The sequence below is a fragment of the Helianthus annuus genome, chromosome 9, assembly GCF_002127325.2.
Source record: "Helianthus annuus cultivar XRQ/B chromosome 9, HanXRQr2.0-SUNRISE, whole genome shotgun sequence".
NCBI lineage: Eukaryota > Viridiplantae > Streptophyta > Magnoliopsida > Asterales > Asteraceae > Helianthus > Helianthus annuus.
Window position 1 is genome coordinate 74,219,267 of NC_035441.2, and position 23,525 is coordinate 74,242,791.

At 39.8% G+C, this 23,525-nt stretch overlaps 1 long non-coding RNA gene across 1 annotated transcript; it reads right to left on the minus strand.

Annotated features, from left to right (window-relative positions):
* Positions 1-21,445: 21,445 nt before the first annotated feature.
* Positions 21,446-22,181, minus strand: LOC110874409. Its single transcript, XR_002555924.2, has 2 exons — positions 21,944-22,181; positions 21,446-21,857 (listed from the first exon to the last, which is right to left on the minus strand). It is a non-coding gene; the product is annotated as an uncharacterized LOC110874409 (long non-coding RNA).
* Between the last annotated feature and the right edge of the window lie 1,344 nt (positions 22,182-23,525).

Genomic DNA, 23,525 nt, shown 5'->3' on the forward strand with positions numbered 1-23,525 from the left:
AATTATTCAACCCATGATTTGGAATTAGGAGCTATAATTTTTGCCCTTAAGATTTGGAGACATTATCTTTATGGTAGTAAGTTTACCATATTCACAAATCATAAGAGTTTAAGATATGTTTTTGGGCAAAAAGAGTTAAATATGAGACAAAGACGCTGGATGGAATTGCTTAGCGATTACGATTGTGATATCTAGTATCATGCAGGAAAAGCCAATGTAGTGGCAGATGCTTTACGTCGAAAATATCATGAAAAGCCAAAAAGGATACGTTCTCTTAAATTAAATCTACAAGTAGATTTAAACGAACAGATTAGAAAAGCACAAGAATTAGTAATCAACGAAGATACTGAAAAATTAAAAGGAATGATTAAAGAATTAGAACCAGGAACAGATGGAATTTGAAGATTCCATAAAAAGAGAACGTGGATACCTAAATTAGGAAACCTACGTCACCGTATATTAGAAGAAGCTCATAAATCTAAATATACGATGCATCCAGGAAGTGATAAGATGTACCAGGATTTAAGGAAAAATTTCTGGTGGATAGGAATGAAAAAGGACATAGCAGCTTATGTTTCTAAATGTTTAATTTACTCACAAATAAAAGCTAAACATCAAAAACCCATAGGTTTATTGCAGCAGTTAGAAATGCCAGTTTGGAAATGGGAATTGATAACAATGGATTTTGTTACCAAGTTACCCAAAACAAGAAAAGGTAATGATACAATCTGGGTCATTGTAGATAGGCTAACCAAGTCAGCTCATTTCTTTCCAATGAAGGAAACTTTTAGTATGGAACAATTAGCCAAATTGTATGTAAATGAAATTGTTTCATTACATGGAATACCTTTATCGATTGTTTTTGATAGAGATAGCCATTTTACCTCTCATTTTTGGACAAGTTTCCAAAAGGCAATGGGAACCAAGCTGAATCTAAGCACCGCTTATCATCCTCAAACGGACGGGCAAAGTGAATGGACAATTCAGACAATGGAAGACATGCTTAGAGCTTGTGTAATTGATTTCGGAGGTAATTGGGATGATCACTTACCTTTAATAGAATTTTCTTATAATAACAGCTATCACACAAGTATCAATGCTGCACCATTCGAAGCACTTTATGGACGAAAGTGCAGAACCCCAGTCTGTTGGGCAGAAATTGGGGAAAAGCAACTATCTGGACCTGAGATAGTACAGGAAACAACAGATAAAATTATTCCAGTCAAGGAACGACTGAAAACCGCACGTGATCGACAGAAGAGCTACGCGGATAACAGACGTAAGCCGTTAGAATTCCAAGTAGGTGACAAGGTATTGTTAAAAGTCTCTCCTTGGAAAGGAGTGGTAAGATTCATCAAAAGAGGAAAGCTAAGACCCAGGTATATTGGACCTTTCGAGATTATTAGAAGAATAGGACTTGTAGCCTATCAGCTACAACTTCCAGAGGAAATGGCAGGAATACATGATGTATTTCATGTATCTAATCTCAAAAAGTGTCTAGCCGATGAATCACTTGTAGTACCTCTTAAGGATATAGAGGTAAATGAACAACTCAAGTTTGTGGAGAGGCCTCTACAAATTAAAGATAGGAAAATTAAGAATCTCAAACACAAGAGACTAGTTCTGGTCAAAGTAAAGTGGGACTCCAAAAGAGGACCTGAGCACACATGGGAGCTTGCATCAGAAATGCAAAAGAAATATATGCACTTGTTCCAGTAGATCTCGAGGACGAGCTCTAAAACAAGGTGGGGAGGATATAACAACCCTAACATAAACCGACGCCCTTATAATTTTTCCGACACCCTAATATATTTTAAAATATCCTAAAATGTTTTTAAATATACCCCGTATGTGAAAACCGAGCCCGAAATATAACATAACATTAAAAAAATAAATTAAAAAAAAAACAAGAAAAATGGAGTTTAGGCGGGCCGCGTAGACCCACCCCAACCATTCACGCGGGCGGTATCAGGGTTGAACCTGATATCGTTGATTTCTTTAGATCAAGCGGGCCGCGTAAGAGTTATGTTAAGTTAAGGCGGGCCGCGAGAAATCAAGAACGTGGCAGAACTCGGTGCTGACATGTGTCCCCTGCGTGTTGAACCTAGGTGGTGACCCGGATCAGCTACGGCCTAAACCGCCTACGATGCGGGCCGCGTAAGCCTTTGCTTACCTTTACGCGGGCCGCGAGAAAGTCCAGTATCAACACTATAAATAGAAGGCATCAGCTTTCGTTTTCCGTCGCTCACAATTCAATCTCAAATCACAATTTCTGTAGGAAAGTTATAATACTCGGGTAATATACCCCCTAATTAGCGAGGTTCTGCTACGATGTAAGTATTATAACCCCTGGAGACGTATTAGATACTCTGCCTGATTGATCTAGGGTTCCGTAATGGCTGTCATGGTTCTGCCCGACGTAGTCGTTGGAATGTCGTCTCGGTGAGGGTATTGCTAATGTTAAAATGGGTTATTGTACTAACACACGTGCATTTGTGTAATTTATAGATTTTCATCAGGAAACCCTAAAGAGTAATCTAAGACAGCAATGTGAGTAATCCTCTTTTTGTTTGCTGTTTTTACAAAACCTTAACTATTTTACAATGCAATCTATCAGTGATTGAGTCTTTGTAATTCTTCAATTATTGCCAGTATTATGGGGTTTTGTATACATTACTTGATAACCTTCACAATTGGACAACGAGTTAGCCAATGTGTGATATGACCATAGCCACAGATACGGTTGAGTGGCAAGTACTGAATGAGTAATTGTGTAGATATAAACATTGTAATCGCCCTCAATACTGTTTAAATTGAATTAATATTTCTTGATTAAACTGGGATTCACTCACCAGTATTTCCCACTGACAAAATATTTTTAAAACGCGTTTCAGGTAACACAATGTGAAAGCCAATTAGAAGCCAGCTGGAGAGCACTGAAGGCTTGGAAAAGTGGCTATAAAAGTTACCTAAATAAAAGAAAGTGTTTATTTCAATAAAGTGGGAATTATCCCTGTAAATCAGTTTGTAATGAAAACTTGGGTTTTACCCATATGTGTAATATTATGAAATGTGGTGGTTTACTCTGATTTAATATTTTCTAACTACGGTCCTGATGAAAATTTCCGCTGCCAAATTAATTAACAACACGATACCACCGAAACTGGCTCGCGGCCGCCCGTTCCTGGGAATCAGGGATCGGGGGCTGTGACAAACAACACCTCCGGCCGAATGGGCTATGGCCATCTGCCCGAATGGGCTTGACTCGGTATTCACTGTTGTTTTGTTCTGTTATCGTACCTGTCTCCGTTGATTAAAACGTTTTTAATTAAAACTTCAACAATTTTAATGGTTCACAAATAACCACAGTCCAACCATCCGAATGGACTATGTCATCCGTCCGGATAGACTCGGTTGCCACACCACATCTTTTCTCTCAAACTTTTAAACACCGGTTATACATCAGAACATTTTGTTCCAACAGAGATAGTTATTCGTCTAATAGGATAGAGCCATCCGACCGAATGGATAAAAGACCATCCGTCCGGATGGAACAGACCCATCCATCCGGATAGGCTGTTGGACACTTAACTTTCTTTATACCCCACTCGACACTCTGATTTCGACCGTGTCAGCACTTAGAAGACTTATGCTTCTGTTCCCGTACACAGGATGATCTAGCGCTCCCTTCAATCCAAACCAGATTGTGTTTACTTGATAAACACACACTGTGAGTATACTCAAACCCATTTTCGTTTAACGCACTTTTGGGTGTTACATACGTTCTCTATCAAAACACAACACACAACGCAAACACATTATAAACGCTAACCGCTCCCACATGCTATACGTGGTTTGTTGAATGCTTGTTACTATGCTTACATAGAGTTACACTAGACCGCCTTTAGCAACGATAGTACTATCGTTTGGACTCAGCACCTGTTGTGAACAGGGGTTGCTAAGGATCACATTACTTTACTTCACGTGTTCGCTTCGGTGAACATGTTGTAACATTTGCGCTCTGTAAACACTGTACGATGTAGAACAATATTCATTATCAATGAAACAATGTTTTCTGGTCTCAATGTTTGTTTATTTTTGTTTGCCAAATTTCACTTTTGATTCTAGTTCGATTTCAAGCTTTTAATCGCTTTCTGGAAAGTTATACGCAAACTGTTACGTAAATATAATCAGTTTAATGCGAAAAATGCCCCAGAAAAGTGATATAAGCTTAACATGCCTTAAATAACCTTTACATAACTTTGAAATAAGTTTTGGAGGGGTTGGTGTGTCAAAAACAAGTTTATTCGATCAAAGGGACTATTTGCGACAAACTGCAAAAGTCTGCCAATTCGTATAGCAACGTACACCCCGGAACAAGATCATAAGCTAATAATACACTAAATATCCTTTACATAGATTAGAAATAAGGTTTGATAGGTTCGGTATGCGAAAATACGCTTATTTAATCACATGGACTAAAAGCGTCAAAACTGTGAAAGTATGCATTTTCGTGCATATTTAGCGTTCTGATCATATCCGTACATCCAAATTCTTTTATAATTACAAGAATATTGTACTTTAGTGATTGGAATGCAAAAATACCTTTCGTTTTGCAATTTGGGTCGTTTTCGCGTCCGTTATGATTTCCGTCATAATTAACCGAAAAGTGTAACCATACAACCAAACAAACCGACATCCGTGATATTTTTTAGCATAATTCAAGTTAAATATACTTCATCTTCATCATGGAGCTTGAAAACGGGTTTGACGGGTGTTAGAAGTGCCGAAACGCGACAATACAAAGTTCTGGGACCAAACTGTCAACTTTGCAAAGTTTCTGCCAGCACAGGTCCTTACGGACCGTAACCATAGGACCATACGGTCCGTATGGAGTCCCCGGCATAGCAGTTTGCTGGCAGCTTCTTGTTTCATTTCTTGATGACTAAGTACACGAATTTGCCACCATTTCTTCTACAATTGAGACGTGTTAAAGCCCTCCTAGGATTATGACAACACATTAGACGTGTGGAATGATCTTGTGGTTTCAAAATTCCTATAAATAGCCAAGGAGTTTGGCCATTTTCCTTGCTCATCATCACTTTCTTCTTCACCTGCTCTATTAAGAGGCTCTCACACTTGTTGAGGGCCTCCTATCTGGTTTTCTTAGTTCTTTTTCCAAGCTTGGACTCTTGTAAGTGTTCTTTCATGCTTGGCTATGTATTTCAAGCAAGAAAGTCAAACAGTGTTTGACTTTTAGCTTTGATCATGAATTGGTCAAGTCAAAGTTCGTTTGAACTTTGCAACGTGAGCGTAATCATGATGGTTATAGTCCCTTGCGACTATACCTACTGATTGCCACGTTGACTAGTCGAAGTGACGAGTCAAAGTTTTGGTCAAAATGCATGTTTATGTGCATTTTGCGACGAAACTATTTTCGGGTGTCAAAACACTTTGTTTTGATATCAAATCAGTTTTCTAACTTAGTTAAACATGTTTTAACATGTTTAACTCGTCACTTTTAGTTTAGTTCTTACTTAGGGTCATAAGTCAAGCAGTCTAAACAACCGCTTAGACTTTCGAGCCCAACCCGTTTGGTCGATCATTAGGATCCGATCAAACACATTAGGCGACCATAGTTGTATAGGGAATAACCTTCCGAGGTTATACCTTATGGTCACTTCGTTTAGTTAGTTGTATGATAGGTAGTTTATATACCTTAGGAAAATGACCAAAATGTTCTTTTTGCGCATAATTTCATTTTAAGCATATGTAACGAAAGTTTTGACACCTAAACTTGTAACACCCCCAAAATACCACCTGCGGAAACCCCGCGAGGCGTGTTACACGTCAGAGTCTGAGCCACCAATCACATTGAACCAATGATAAATATTTAAATAAAACATGTCATTAATTGCCAAGATTAAATGTCAAACATAATATCAATTCACAAAGAGTTATATAGCGGAAGCATGTGATAAATTGTTTAGCAAATGTTTCATAATAATACTCAAAACCAATGTATCTAATATAAGTAGACCAATAGCTTCGATCCATGACCACTCCAGCACTCCCAGATAGCAAGTCCATGTCTTGTATTCTAACGACCTGCAAGCATGCAGACAAGTGTGTCAGACGACGCTGGTGAGTTCAAGGTTTTGTTAACGTGTTTTGTTACCAGATGTATGTTAACGCGATTTAGTGTTGTGATACGATGTCGTTCACGTTAGATACCCTAGGGAGTGTGCCCATATGTATCCGGGGAGTGTGTACCCCTTAACGGCCGATACTATGTTGTCTTCGCTAGATACCCTAGGGAGTGTGCCCATATGTATCCGAGGAGTGTGCCTCTAACAACCATAGCGATACCCAGATAATTAGTTCACGCCCGTCCTTACGGCCCGGTGTGAGGTTTCCCACCTAATAGCGCTATCAACTAATTACCCCCATTGCCCTCCAGGCAATCCGATGATAGATTCCATGTTTAATAACCAAAACCGATTAAGTTGTTTACCCAAGGTTTCCCTTCCAAATGTTTACCAGTTGTCCCAAACCACCGGGACGCATGCTAGAGAAATGCAATGAACTCACCTTGATTTGCTCGGTATGTTACAGTAAGTGCTCACAAATAATCAGTCAAGTCCTACGGCACGTATATGTATATGATCAGTTGGTATTCACAAAGTTGGCACGTATGTGTAATCACAAAGGACAATGCATCGATGATCGCCAAATAGCACATTGTACGCATTCGAATTCATATAAGTCATGTGTGTCACCTAACAGCAGTTAAATATCTCAGTTAACTTCTAACAATGTTAAATCAGGTTACTGTGCAAGTATTCAAGTTGGCGAAACAGAAGTTGGCGAATCACATAACTGGCGAAACACATGTTTGACGAAACACTTGTGTTTCATCAACTACCCTTTGGCGAATCAAAATTCTATTTCGTTGATTATCCCTTGGCGAAACACATTCCTGTTTCGTCAAGAGTTCCATTTCGTCAAGCCTTCACATTCGTCAACATTCTATTACGCCAAACATCCTAATTCGCCAAACATCCTAATTCGCCAAACATTCTGATTCGTCAAACAGCAGTTACGTCAACATGTCAGTTACGCAATCATCACAGAAAACCCTAATCATTCTAACAGCCGTTATCAACGTTCAACCATACAATCGTTAATCACATAATCATCATCTAATCCTCATACAGCAATCATTACCCAGAAACATACGGAATCACTATCATATAGAAATCGATCAATACCGCACATCATCATCCATTTAACACAAAATCAGCAGGGTATAACTATGTACAGATTCATAACATGTAACGCGTATTCATTCCGTATACATCAATAAGTTTTGCAACACTAAATCAACACTATAGACCATAGCCTAGTCAAAACCATCAACCAAAACATGAACACGGTTATAATCTAGCATGATTCTTCATGGTTACAAACAAGAACAGTAATGGATGATATAAACAAGCACTCACACATAGAAAAACACTAACCGTAAAGAACAAGGAAGCAACTAGATCGGTTCGGGGCTTCGGGTATGCGAGATCGCCGTCACAGAGCAAGGGAGTTCTAGGGTTTCGGTAGTTTTGATAAAAGTGACGAATGAACAGAGAGTTCGGTACATATGCAATTACGTAACGTGTTGGGCCCTTACTAGGCTTCGACGAGACTGGGCCGACGAAACAGGCTTTGTTTCGTCGAATGGTTCTTGGCGAATCACAATTCTGATTCATTGAGATGTGCTTGGCGAAACACACTTGTGTTTCGTCGAGTTGTTGTTCAAGAGTTAACAGTTTAAGACTAAGTTTTCTGATAAGTCACATGTTATACATATAAATCAAACACAAAACCAAGCAAACACAATTCGTTTCATTATAACATAACGTGTGCAGTTACAAGTCAATAAATCAAATACTAACAGTCAAAGTCAACGTGCATTTATTGTGAAAGTGAAGGTCGAAAACTCGAGTTGTCACATCATCCCCAACTTGAAAGAAATTTCGTCCCGAAATTTGATAGGCCATCTGCAACACGATGCGATGCTAATCAAGATGACTGTGCGTTTTCCGCGGGTGTCACATCATCCCCAACTTGTATGGGGATTTCGTCCCGAAATTCACTAGTTACATGGGATGCAGAATTGCTAGGCTTGGTCTTGTCTTTGGGAAATAAGTGTGGATACCTGCGTTCCATCTGGTCCTCGCGTTCCCACGTGAACTCCGGACCACGTCTTGAGTTCCAACGAACTCTCACAATGGGTATACGACTATGCTTACGCACTTTAACTTCCCGATCCATAATCTCAATAGGTTCTTCGACAAACTGTAACTTGTCATCTATTTTCAGCTCTTGAAATGGTACAACTAGTGTTTCGTCAACCAAACACTTCTTTAGCTGCGACACGTGAAATACATCGTGAACATTACCCAACTCAGCAGGTAGTTCCAACCTGTAAGCTACCTTTCCAATTCGTTCCAGAATTTTGAAGGGTCCTACGTAACGGGGGTTTAGTTTGCTGCGTTTCCCAAAACGCACCACACCCTTCCAGGGTGAGACCTTTAACATAACGCGATCATTAACTTCGAATTCCAACGGTTTACTACGCTTGTCAGCGTAGCTTTTCTGGCGGTCGCGAGCTGCGGCCATACGGTTTCGGATCTGCACAATGCTTTCTGACGCTTCAAGCACAAACTCAGGGCCTGTGATCTGACTATCACCCACCTCAAGCCAGCAGAGAGGTGAACGACATTTCCGTCCGTACAGTGCTTCGAATGGAGCTGCCTTAATACTTGTATGGTAGCTGTTGTTGTAGGAGAACTCTATCAATGGCAAGTGTTTCTCCCACCCTTTCCCAAAATCAATTACACATGCCCGTAGCATGTCTTCGAGTGTTTGGATGGTGCGCTCGCTTTGACCATCCGTCTGCGGGTGATAAGCGGTACTCATGTCGAGTTGGGAACCGAACGATTTATGCATTGACTGCCATAACTCTGAAGTGAAACGCGGATCTCGATCTGAGATGATAGAAGTTGGTACCCCATGCCTAGAGACGACCTCTTTAAGATAAACCGCTGCTAGTTGCGAAAACTTGTCTGTCTCCTTGATTGCTAAGAAATGTGCTGACTTCGTGAGACGATCAACAATCACCCAAATGGTATCGTTTCCGGCCTGAGTTCTTGGTAGTCCTGTCACGAAATCCATGGCGATCTGTTCCCACTTCCATGTGGGTATCTCTGGTTGCTGCAGTAGACCTGAGGGCTTTTGATGTTCCGCCTTGACTTTAGCACAAGTCAAACATTTACTGACGTATGTTGCTATATGGGCTTTCATGCTAGGCCACCAGTATGTAGTTTTCAAGTCGTGGTACATCTTATCTGATCCAGGATGTACGGAGTAACATGACTTATGTGCCTCATCCATTACAAGTTGTCGTAAGTCACCATAGAGTGGAACCCAGATGCGTCCGGTTACGTAGTAAGCACCGTCTCCCTTTTGTTCTAGTCGTTGCCTTGAGCCGCGTAAAGCTTCAGCTTGAACGTTCCCTGGTTTCAACGCTTCTAACTGAGCGTTTCGTATCTGGGAAGGAAGATTGGACTGGATCGTAAGTTGCAATGCTCGCACACGCCTAGGTGCATTATCCTTTCTGCTGAGGGCGTCAGCTACAACGTTCGCCTTGCCCGGATGATACTTGATGGCACATTCATAGTCGTTCAATAATTCAACCCATCGCCGTTGCCGCATATTCAATTCTTTCTGGTCGAAGATATGCTGAAGACTCCTATGGTCGGTGTAGATGGTGCATTTGGTACCGTACAGATAGTGCCTCCAGATCTTCAACGCAAATACCACCGCTCCTAACTCCAAGTCGTGTGTCGTGTAGTTTTTCTCGTGAATCTTCAACTGACGAGAAGAATAAGCTATCACCTTCTCGCGTTGCATCAACACGCAACCGAGACCCTGAATCGAAGCATCACAATATACCACAAAATCGTCAGTGCCCTCTGGTAATGACAAGATTGGTGCGCTGCAAAGTTTCTGTTTTAGTACTTGGAAGGCCTCTTCCTGCTTTGCTCCCCAAGAGTATGCCGTGTTCTTCTGTGTCAGCGAGGTGAGGGTTGCGCGATCTTCGAGAAATCTTTAATAAACCTCCGATAATATCCAGCGAGACCGAGAAATTGTCGCACCTCAGAGGGAGTCTTTGGTGCCGCCCAATTCTTAACTGCATCCACCTTCGCAGGATCTACATGTATCCCTTTCTCGTTAACAACGTGCCCAAGGAAATGCACTTCTCGAATCCAAAAATCGCACTTAGAAAACTTAGCATACAGCTGTTCCCTTCTCAAAAGTTCTAAGATGAGACGGAGGTGACGCTCGTGATCCTCCTTGTTCCTTGAATAAACCAAGATGTCGTCAATAAACTGTGACAATTGTGCTCTTTAATCGATAAACAATGCAAAACAATGTTAATTATTTATAATACAATGTGCTTTGGTGTTATTATATGTGTTTTATGTGTTTGATGATTTTACAATTCGATCCGATTCGATTTCAAGCTTTAAATCGCTTTCTGGAAAGTTATACGCAAACTGGTGCGTGAACGCAATCAGTTAAACGCGACAAACACTCCGGAATAGTGAAATAGGCTTAACATACCTTAAATAACCTTCACATAACTTAGAAATAAGTTTTGGATGGTTTGGTGTGTCGAAAACAAGTTTGTTCGATCGAAGGGACTATTTATGTCAAACTGCGAAACTATACCGATTCGTATGATGTCGAATAGTCCAGAACTTGATCATAAGCTAAACATACCATAAATAACCTAAACATAGCTTAGAAATAAGCTTTGAGGGGTTCGGTGTGCGAAAACATGCTTATTCGATCTTACAGGGACTAAAAGTGTCAAAAACGACGTAAGTTTGCATTTTCGCACATATCTTACGTTCTGACCACATCTGGACATCCAAAATTTTTGTACACACTAAAATATTTTTATTTTAGTGATCGGCATGCAAAAATTCCATTCGTCGCTTAATTTGGTTCGTTTTCGCGTCCGTTTGAGTTTCGTCGTAATTTAACGAACAACGCGACTGTACGACCAAACGAACCGGCATCCGTGATATTTCAGAGCATATTTCAGGTCCCCTACACTTTAACGACCTTGTGGAGCCTTGAAAATGGCTTAACGGAGGTTAAAAACGTCGAAAACAAGCTTAAACACGTGCAGGGACCATTTCTGTCATTTTTGAAACTTTGCTGAATCTGACACATGGTAGCGTAGCGCGACCACCTCCTGCCTATTCCGTCGCGCTACGCGACGATCACATCTGGGCAGAAAGTTTGTTTTCAGCATCAGTTTGTAAATTCAGGGGCCAATCTTGCAATTTCTTTGTGTGGTAGCCAAGTTACCACCTCTCCAAGGCTTTGCGCCTGCTCCTAACACTTGTATGGTTGTGATTCATTGCTTAATGGCTAAACAAACCACTTGTCATGATCTTGTTGATCACCAACAAGTATAAATAGGCCACTCCATTCACTTGTTCTTTGCTCATTCTCATTTCTTCTCCTCTACATCTGACTTGGGAGCTCTCTCAAGCATTGGGACTTTGTCTTCTTGTTGAAAAGATAGCAAGGACCCTTAGTGAGCATTCTTTCATATCTTTTTATTGCTTTTTCCTTATGTAGTGCAGAAAGTCAAACGTTTGGCCAACAGTTTGACTTTCGGTTTTGACCATCAATTGGTCAAGTCAAAGTTCAATTGAACTTTGAAACGTGATTGTAATCACGATAGTTATAATCCTTCGTGATTATAGCCGCTGATTACCACGTTAGCTAGTTATAGTGTCGAGTCAAAGTTTCGGTCAAAATGCGTTTTAGCACGCATTTTGCCTCGGAACTACTTTAGGGTATCAAAACACTTTGTTTTGATACCAAATCAGTAGGTTAGACATGTTTTGACATGTCTAACTCGACACTATTAGTTTGTGCTTGTTTAGGGTCGTAAGGTAAGCGGTCTAAACAACCGCTTATACTTCCGAACCCGACCCATTTGGTCGATCTTTAGGATCCGACCAAGCTTAGTTAGTGATCATAGTTGCATAGGGAATAACCTCTGAGGTTATAACCTTATGATCACCTAGGATTGGTTAGTCATTTGCTAGTTAGCTTGTGTGCCCATAGAAAATGACCAAAATGCCCTTTTGAAGCTAAAATCCGTATTTTGATTATGTGAACATATTTTTGACATGTAATCTGATTTAGTAACATGTTTAGGGTTTATTGGGCATGTAAGACTTGACATAGCACATAGTTAACCATCCGAACATAGTTTTACGCTAACGACACATTATAGTGACTTATGTTACCATAATGGGTCGAAACGGGTCAAAAGCACTTAGGTATGCATTCTAATCAGAATGTTGGGACTATTAAATCATTCCATATGAGTTCAATTACTCATTTGATTTATAGAACCTCATTCTATCCTATCTCCCGATTTAGAAGCCGATTTATTAACATAGTTACCTATAATAGGTGCCGATTGATTCCGTGACCCTTGGAGCTTAAATTGGTCTTATTCTCAAGACTAATTAGCAATCCCAAGTGAGTACATAGTTCCCCTATTTGACTGTTTTCAATTGTTTTGGGGTGATTCATATGTACAAAACGAATTTCAAGGTTTAAACGATAATTTCAAAAACGATGGTTTATACTAAACTAATAACGATTTCAATAAGGTGAACAAGACTTGTTGGTTGTGATTACATAACGAATGACATTCATTAGCTTTGGCCGAGCCGACCAGTATTAGGTTATGGTACCATAGGATCTGACAAATCCCGTTATCAGACTACACCCATGGTTATGTGTGGGGGTTATGTAGGTAACGACCGAACCTGATGATTGTTAACTTACCCTTTGGTGGTTTGTTAATACGAAACGAGAAACGAGTTGACGAGTCACGAAGGTTTGAATGTTGTTAACGAGACGACCAAAAAGTAGTTTCACTATTAAAACGAATACGATTTTGGGACGAGTTAAACGATTTGAAATGAGATACACGATTTGAAACGAGTTAAATGAATTAAACGATTGGTTTTGGGTAGTGATTAGATAATGGGACGGGTGTAGTATGATAGAATCATGGTAGATACGCCGCTGGTACATCTTATATATAAGTGCTTCTATCATATTACATTGTGTGTCATTATTTAGTTCACTGGGGAAACGATTTTGAAACGATGTCACACAACGAGGTTTTTGAAACAATATAAACCATACGAGTTTTATTAATGAGTTTTTACGAGATGTTACAAGTTGTTATACTAAAACAAATATTTTTGAGTTAAGAGTCATGGCTACGAGATTTTATAAACTATAACCAATTTGATTTGAGTTGGTTAATTATGTTGCAATACGCTTTTCAAAACGAGGTTTGTATTTTGACTCTTGTAGTCTAACGAGATACTGCAACATATAAACGAGCCATGAATCCGATACTCCCATAAAACCTATGTACTCGCCAGCATTTCTTTGCTGACTTTATTTTTACATATGTTTCAGGTGGTATTGCTTGTTGTTGCTTGCTAGGAAGCGAGTTCACTTAGGATCTGGACAAGGCCTTAGTGACTTAAAAACAATTATAAACAATATGTAGTTTGTTTGTTTGGTTTAATGACATTGAACATTTCATAATATTTCAATAAAACAAAACTTTTAACTACCATGGTTGTGGAACAATAATTCTGTCGCCTCACTCCCCGGCGTTTCCGCCGCGGTTTGTTGTTTTAACGCGGCCGGGGTGTGACATAAACACTATAACAAACTCGTCGAGATATGGCTTACATACACGGTTCATGAGATCCATGAAGACCGCTGGTGCATTCCTCAATCCAAACGGCATGACCAAAAACTCGTAGTGTCCGTAGCGCGTTCGAAAAGCAGTCTTGGGAACATCCTCTTCTCTAACCCTTACCTGGTGGTAACCCGACCTTAAATCGATCTTTGAATAAAAACTTGACCCTTGCAACTGGTCAAACAAGTCGTCGATGCGTGGTAACGGGTAGCGGTTCTTAATGGTTACCTTGTTGAGCTCTCGATAATCGATACACATACGGAATGACCCGTCTTTCTTCTTTACAAACAGAACTGGGGCTCCCCACGGCGAAGAACTGGGTCGAATGAAACCCCTATCCAACAATTCTTGTAGCTGATTAGACAGCTCCTGCAACTCACCAGGGGCCAACCGGTATGGAGCTCGAGCAATTGGGGCCGCCCCTGGCGCCAGATCAACCTGAAATTCTACTTGACGGTGAGGAGGTAACCCTGGTAACTCCTCTGGGAACACATCAGCGAATTCTCGCACCACTGGTAGATCCTCGATCTTTCTTTCTTCAGACTGAGCGTTGGTAACTAACGCTAACATTGCAGGATACCCCTTTTGTAGATATTTCTGCGCATGCATAGCCGAGATAATTCCAACCATCGTCCCACTACGATGCCCTTGAACCAGTAATGACTCCCCATCAGGGAGAGGGATACGCACCACCTTCTCCTTGCACAAAATTTTTGCTTGGTGCTTGGACAGCCAATCCATGCCTACCACTATATCGAAACTACCGAGCATAACGGGAAGGAGATCAATATCAAATACTTGACCCACGAGATCTAGCTTGCACCCGAAGAGGACATTCGAGGCTTCTATTGTTTTACCATCTGCTAGTTCTACTACTTGTTTAACTTCTAAAGGTGTTGGGGTTATCCCTAATCGTTGACTAAACTCTAGGGACACATAACTCCAATCGGCACCCGAATCAAATAATACAGAAGCAATACGATTGTTAACAGGAAACGTACCAGTTACAACGTTTCCGTCATTCCTGGCATCCCCTGCTCCAAGCTGGAACACTCTGCCTCGAGCACCATTTCCCCCATTGTTGTCGTTGTTGTTGTTGTTGTTTCCAGCATTGTTGTTATTCGGGCGGTTGTTGTCGTTAGCGTTCTGGTTTAACTGAGGGCAATCCCGCTTAAAGTGACCCTCGTCACCACACTGATAGCACCCCTTCCTGAAACCCTGGTTCTGCTGGGGTGGTTGTCCCTGTTGTCTTTGATTCTGCTGGTTTTGTTGCTGCTGGTGTTTGGGCTGTGGGGCCCTACAATCCCTGGCCTCATGGCCCGCCTTACCACACCTGTTACATATCCGACTACACGACCCGAAATGATGATAGCCACACTTGTTACATCGTGGCTTCTTCCCTGCGTACTGACCTTGGCTTTGGCTACCCCCTTGGCCTTGATTGACAGAAGACGACTGGCTGATGCTGCGGTTGTTGTTATTATCTGGTCTTTTCTGTGTCTGACTCGCGCTAGAGACTTTATCGTAATCACTCCACTTCCGTTTGTTATCACTAGCGGATACAGTGGCAGTGGTGGTAGCAGCAGTGGCTGAAATGCGCGGGGGTAACGAATTGCTCTCTACCTCTTGGTCCACAATCTTATGAGTCAATCGAACAATCTGTGTCAAATCATTGAGATGGGCTGCAGTAACCAAACTCTTCACACGCGGAGGCAGCCCCTTGATGAATAACTCAATCCTCCGAGACATAGGCCGAGACAAGTTCGGGCACATGTCGACCAATTCATACGATCGCTTCACATACGCTTCGACTTCAGATCCAACCATCTTCAAGTCATAGTACTCGTTTTCCAACTTCTGGACCTCATCCCGAGGACAATACTCCTCTCTGATCAGTTCTTTAAAGTCATCCCAAGTTGTGGCATTCGCTGCCTCAATGCCTAACAACTGCACTTGGGCATTCCACCACGTTAGGGCACCATCCGCCAAGGTACCCGCAGCATATTTCACCCTGTCCCCAGCGGGACAGTTACAGATAGCAAACACAGACTCTGCTTTCTCGAACCACCTCAGAAGTCCCACAGCCCCTTCTGTCCCGGTGAAGGTCTGTGGCTTGCAGTCCATAAACATTTTGAACGTACACGCAGGCTGATTGGGTTGAGGTTGCGCTTGCTGACCTAAATGACGAAAGGAAACACGTTACAGGAGAGAAAAGACATGTATGCGATATAAGAGTAAGAGTACTTGGTACATTCCGTACCAGCTTGATAGGCTGCTAAAGCCTCAGCCACACGGGTGTTGATTAGGTCAGTCAACTCAGCCTGAGTCATGTTGATGTTGCCACGTCCGTGTCCTCGTCCACTCATGATTCTATATATAGAGATGAACCAATTCAGGAAATCGAAACGAGATGAATATCGAGTATCAGGTTGATATCTATGTACTACCAAGTTCACACATAATAAGGCAGAACCCTTCTCACGCTCGATAAGCCTCACTGGGACTTGCATGCACCCCGCGTTATTATTAAGTGTGCACCCATAATAATAAGGCAATCTGCATGCTTATCTCAGTGCCTCTTAGCTTGCGCTCGAAGTTTCCCCCGTTCACACAACACAACGAATTGTATCACAGGTTTACTATTCACATAAGTCGATGAGTAGTGTCTCACTATCTAGTCACCGTAGTATCGAGTATATCGTGTCATGCAAGTTATGAGTGTGTGACTACTAAAGAAGTAATGCATAAACTAAACAGGAGACGAACCTTGCGATCTGGAGCTGAGTGTCATGAGCGATTCTTCGAAGGTATTTGGTTATAGTCTGGTTTTATAAAACGTTTTAAAACCTAGTTCACTATAACCAGTGGCTCTGATACCAAACTGTAACACCCCCAAAATACCACCTGCGGAAACCCCGCGAGGCGTGTTACACATCAGAGTCTGAGCCACCAATCACATTGAACCAATGATAAATATTTAAATAAAACATGTCATTAATTGCCAAGATTAAATGTCAAACATAATATCAATTCACAAAGAGTTATATAGCGGAAGCATGTGATAAATTGTTTAGCAAATGTTTCATGATAATACTCAAAACCAATGTATCTAATATAAGTAGACCAATAGCTTCGATCCATGACCACTCCAACACTCCCAGATAGCAAGTCCATGTCTTGTATTCTAACGACCTGCAAGCATGCAGACAAGTGTGTCAGACGACGCTGGTGAGTTCAAGGTTTTGTTAACGTGTTTTGTTACCAGATGTATGTTAACGCGATTTAGTGTTGTGATACGATGTCGTTCACGTTAGATACCCTAGGGAGTGTGCCCATATGTATCCGGGGAGTGTGTACCCCTTAACGACCGATACTATGTTGTCTTCGCTAGATACCCTAGGGAGTGTGCCCATATGTATCCGAGGAGTGTGCCTCTAACAACCATAGCGATACCCAGATAATTAGTTCACGCCCGTCCTTACGGCCCGGTGTGAGGTTTCCCACCTAATAGCGCTATCAACTAATTACCCCCATTGCCCTCCAGGCAATCCGATGATAGATTCCATGTTTAATAACCAAAACCGATTAAGTTGTTTACCCAAGGTTTCCCTTCCAAATGTTTACCAGTTGTCCCAAACCACCGGGACGCATGCTAGAGAAATGCAATGAACTCACCTTGATTTGCTCGGTATGTTACAGTAAGTGCTCACAAACAATCAGTCAAGTCCTACGGCACGTATATGTATATGATCAGTTGGTATTCACAAAGTTGGCACGTATGTGTAATCACAAAGGACAATGCATCGATGATCACCAAATAGCACATTGTACGCATTCGAATTCATATAAGTCATGTGTGTCACCTAACAGCAGTTAAATATCTCAGTTAACTTCTAACAATGTTAAATCAGGTTACTGTGCAAGTATTCAAGTTGGCGAAACAGAAGTTGGCGAATCACATAACTGGCGAAACACATGTTTGACGAAACACTTGTGTTTCGTCAACTACCCTTTGGCGAATCAAAATTCTATTTCGTTGATTATCCCTTGGCGAAACACATTCCTGTTTCGTCAAGAGTTCCATTTCATCAAGCCTTCACATTCGTCAACATTCTATTACGCCAAACATCCTAATTCGCCAAACATCCTAATTCGCCAAACATTCTGATTCGTCAAACAGCAGTTACGTCAACATGTCAGTTACGCAATCATCACAGAAAACCCTAATCATTCTAATAGCCGTTATCAACGTTCAACCATACAATCGTTAATCACATAATCATCATCTAATCCTCATACAGCAATCATTACCCAGAAACATACGGAATCATTATCATATAGAAATCGATCAATACCGCACATCATCATCCATTTAACACAAAATCAGCAGGGTATAACTATGTACAGATTCATAACATGTAACGCGTATTCATTCCGTATACATCAATAAGTTTTGCAACACTAAATCAACACTATAGACCATAGCCTAGTCAAAACCATCAACCAAAACATGAACACGGTTATAATCTAGCATGATTCTTCATGGTTACAAACAAGAACAGTAATGGATGATATAAACAAGCACTCACACATAGAAAAACACTAACCGTAAAGAACAAGGAAGCAACTAGATCGGTTCGGGGCTTCGGGTATGCGAGATCGCCGTCACAGAGCAAGGGAGTTCTAGGGTTTCGGTAGTTTTGATAAAAGTGACGAATGAACAGAGAGTTCGGTACATATGCAATTACGTAACGTGTTGGGCCCTTACTGGGCTTCGACGAGACTGGGCCGACGAAACAGGCTTTGTTTCGTCGAATGGTTCTTGGCGAATCACAATTCTGATTCGTTGAGATGTGCTTGGCGAAACACACTTGTGTTTCGTCGAGTTGTTGTTCAAGAGTTAACAGTTTAAGACTAAGTTTTCTGATAAGTCACATGTTATACATATACAATCAAACACAAAACCAAGCAAACACAATTCGTTTCATTATAACATAACGTGTGCAGTTACAAGTCAATAAATCAAATACTAACAGTCAAAGTCAACGTGCATTTATTGTGAAAGTGAAGGTCGAAAACTCGAGTTGTCACAAAACTGATTATGCAACATAATTAAACATGTTAGGGCATATAATACTTATCATAGGGCTAGTTAGACCATCCGAATGTGCTTTCGCGCAAATGACGCGTTAAAGTAGCTTGAACTACCTTAGCGAGTCATAACCGGTCAAAAGCACTTAGGATAGGTTTCAATTCAGAATGTAGGCTTTGTTAAACCATATCCTATGAGTTCCAACACTCATTTGATTTACAATACCTCATTCTATTCGATTCCTCGATTTACGTCCCGTTACGCTAACATAGTATCTGATACACTAGGAACCACTTCAACACTTGAACTCTTGATCCTTTGAGCTTTGTTATATCAATTGAACAAGACTATTACGCAATCCCAAGTGAGTACATAGTTCCTCTCTTTTACCGTTTTCAAATGTTTGGGGTGATTCATATGTGTAACCAATTTATTTTCCAATGTATGGCATATATGTGTTTACTAAGTGCTTTTATGTGTATTATTCCGATTATGCAAACACGATGATTATCTAAATCCTTAAAAGATCTATCTATCTTCATAGTTAGATTCTTGTAGGATATTTAAGGTATAGTCTTAGATCTTCCTATCTTCATAGTGAGATTTTTAAGAAGTACTTTACAAGACGATGGTTATGGTTAATGTGTAGATTGTTGGTGATTTAGATAACGAAACTAGAGTAATACAATAAGCACATGGTGGATACGCCGCTGGTACTTCCTATATATAAGTGTGCTTATTGTATTACCCTTTATGGCGTTATCCCGAATCACCATTAGGATTTAGGATTGTTGTGATTCAATGATTCAATGTGACAGAAACCAAATCCTTTTAGCATCAATTTATCTTCATAGATTGATTCTTGTAGGATGTTTAAAGTGCTAATATTGGAGTCCTTGTTTGGATTCATTGTGTACTTTAATGCGTATGTGACAAGACGATGTGATGAGAACCAGATCCCTGTACTATCTATCTATCTTCATAGCTAGACATACATGAGATGTTTAAAGTGCTAATATTGGAGTCCTTGTTTGGATTCATTATGTACTTTAATGCGTGTTTACAAGTTGGTGACAAGTTGACGACTTATATGTTTATGTGGTAGTTGTGATTTAGATAACGAAACGGGTGTAATAAAATAAGAACATGGTGGATACGCCGCTGGTACTTCCTATATATAAGTGTTCTTATTTTATTACTCTTGTAGCTTTATCCGAATCACTTTAGGATTTTGTGTACGATTGATTTAATGATCAATTATCCAAATCCTTGTAGGATCTTCTATATCTTTATATGTTAGATTCTTAGAAGGATGTCTAAAGTATTATTATAAATCATTGACTTGATTTATATAATACTTACAAAAGTTTTGATTGATTTCAAAACAGTTATTACTAATCCTTGATTGGATTTCTAATACCACATTAACGAGTTTTACGATAATTTCAACAAGATTACAATGTAAAATTTTAAATGGCATAAAAATTACTTAGTAGTAATCATATTACCATATACAAACTGTTTGCCACAAGTTTTCACAATCAAGATTATGTCTTGCAATACTAAACTTTTGCCATTCTCTGGCTTCAAGATTTATTTTCAATCGACAACTCTCGTAGTTGCCAAAATATTGCAATACCAAACATTTTGCCATTTATTTGGCTAATAAAAACTATGTACTCGTCGACATTTTTATGCTGACTATTTTTCACATATGTTTAAGGATTTTCTACTATTCAAGCATGTGACGCATAGGACTGCATCTGGGCCATAGACTTCTTTAATCAAAAGACATATACATGTATTGTTTGTAATACAATGTTAACAATATTGAAACAATTTAGTACTAGTATGCAATTTGTAATGTGACTCCCCGATATTTCCGCCGCGTGTTGATGTATTACGCGATTGGGGTGTTACAGGTGTCGCACATACTCTACTCGCAGTCACGTGGTTTGGTTGTATCATTGCTGGTAGTTACATGCTTCGCCCGTTACGTGTTACATGCTGGTTATGCGTAAACGCTTTTTATACTATATCTATGCAAACTTGTGTAGTTACCTTTACTTTATGTATTGACTTTTATTTTAACGTATGTGACAGCTTGATTGGAAGTTATGCTGCAAACAAGTTAGGAAATCTAGAAACTCACCAAATAAAATCTGAGTTGTCGGAATGGAATTTGTTTTTAAGACTGAATATATGTAATGACTGTTTCTAAATTATTTGTTTAATAGTATGGGATATTAAACCTTATAAATATTGTCATTTAATAGTTGTTATGGATTCTCTTAAACAATCTGTTTCGCTCAGTACCATGCCCTGATGATTCCGCCATCGGTTGGGGTGTGATAGAAATGACATAAATACCCTTTCCTTAAAATATATAAAACATTAATAATTAACAAATCATTTATAAATGAAGGCGTAAAGATGCCAGTGGTTACCGTATTTCCGTTACGAATAGAGGCCAACAAGTTACCATCTAAATTCTATTTTGCATCAGTCATACATTCATCTAAAGCCTTGACAATTAAATCTACAATGTACCAAAAACTTCTTATGAAGCTACTGAAAGACAATAATTTATGCATGTAACCACCAAAATCATATTTTTATATATAGTTAAAATAAAGTGAAAATCTGTAAATCTTCAAGCTTCTTCTGAGCATCGTTTTGAGATGGTGGTTGCTTTTCAAAATTGGCAGACAAATCCAATTGCTTGTTAAAGTTCCTACCATTTGAACGCATCATCAAAGGAGATCCGAAATCATGCTTAAAAGATCCATTCCCCTTTTTCTTCTGTTTACTATCATAGTACTCTTTTAGCCCCAACACGCAATTGACAATCTTAGCAGACGAACCCGCCACCATATTATCCTAAAAACATTCATAAAACAACTAGGTTCATAACAGACCCCAAAAAAATGTACTGAATTTGTTAAAACTATAACATATGTGTGTACCCTTTCGAAAACCGAAGCTTTAAAAACCGGAAGCCTTAACCCTTCAACCGCTTTCAAAAAATTCTTAACATTCTCAAAAAATTGATAAGAAGGCAACGGCTAAGAATCCTAAGTAAGCGACTGCGAAGGAAACCGACTAATCTCCACAACTTTTATATAAACAAAATGAAACAACCACCCATTGTCGTTATTTATATAGAAAAGAACAAAGATACAGAGTGTAAGTAAGTGTGTGTTCGTGCGGAGAAGATGGGATGATTTTGTAGGTGGAAAGAGAAGAAAAAGAGAGGAAGGTGGGGGGTGCGGTAGGCGTGGGATTGTTATTTTGTTTTTATGAAGAAGTGAGTCATGCAAATAAATAAATCTATTAAGTTATTTTGTTTTATAGTAAGGTTATTTTTATTATTTCACACCCTCTTAACTATGAAAACTAACTGATGTTAGGCTCATGGACTATCCGGGAACGAAAATTGAAAAGTTGGGGACTATAACTGTAATTTTAGAAAGTTAGGGACTAAAGGTGAAAAAATGAAAAACCACACGGACTATCCGGGCATTTAACTCCCTATTTTATGTTGAGTCATTTTCTTTACGGTTTTTTTCATTTATAAAGTTCATCCATATACCAGATTAACACTGTATTATTGTACTGCTAAGAGCCTGACCAACGTATTCAATGCTAATAATTTTTTCAAAATATTATAAGCTTCCTAGAAAGAAACGCTAAAACATCTCAAACAATACAAACTTGGACTCCCCGGTGTTGAGGCGTAGAGGCTTCCACCACGACGCCACACCGCTCCATGCTATGGCGTGGAGAGAATTCCAAAAACACAATATATCCAACCCATTTCTCTATACCCACATGTTTTTCCACTCCCAATTTTATATTTCTCTAAAACAATGGAAGGCTCAAGTTTATCATCTTCAACATCATCGTCTTCGCTTGAAATGCTTCTTTTACTCTTATCGACGAGCGACCGGAGCTAATAATATCTGATATGCTTAAAATACAACATATAAATTATATCAAATACGGCGTAAAATCAACCGTTTTCAATACTAATCCTGGAAAAAGCCGGTTTCTTTGTTCCTTTCTAATTAACAGGGTCAAAAGAGCTTAAATGCACAAACGGAGCCAAATAACATCAAAAACCAACATAAAATACAATGAAGAAGGATTGACGCAACTCGGCAAGCCCCCGTTCACATCTAAACCAAGGAAATAACAAAATCAGAAGATTTGGCATGGGGCCGTGCCCAGTGAGAATTCTCTGCAAAAGAAAAAGATAACAACAAAAGACAAATCCAGAACTCAATGTGACAATCGGCAAATTTCTGGTAATTCCGTACAACTTGAACAACTAATTACATTAATTATTTTCGCGTGTATGACTTAATTTTTATTTAGTTAAGTCATAAAAGTCTAGGAACTTCAAAAATCATAGTTAATTATGATAAGAAATCCGTTGTGATTAGAAACAATATCCTAGACCGACACTAGGAACGCGAGTAAACGATACTTGTTAGTACTAGTCGTGGTACAGTCTGACACGATAAAAACAAGACATACAGATATGTC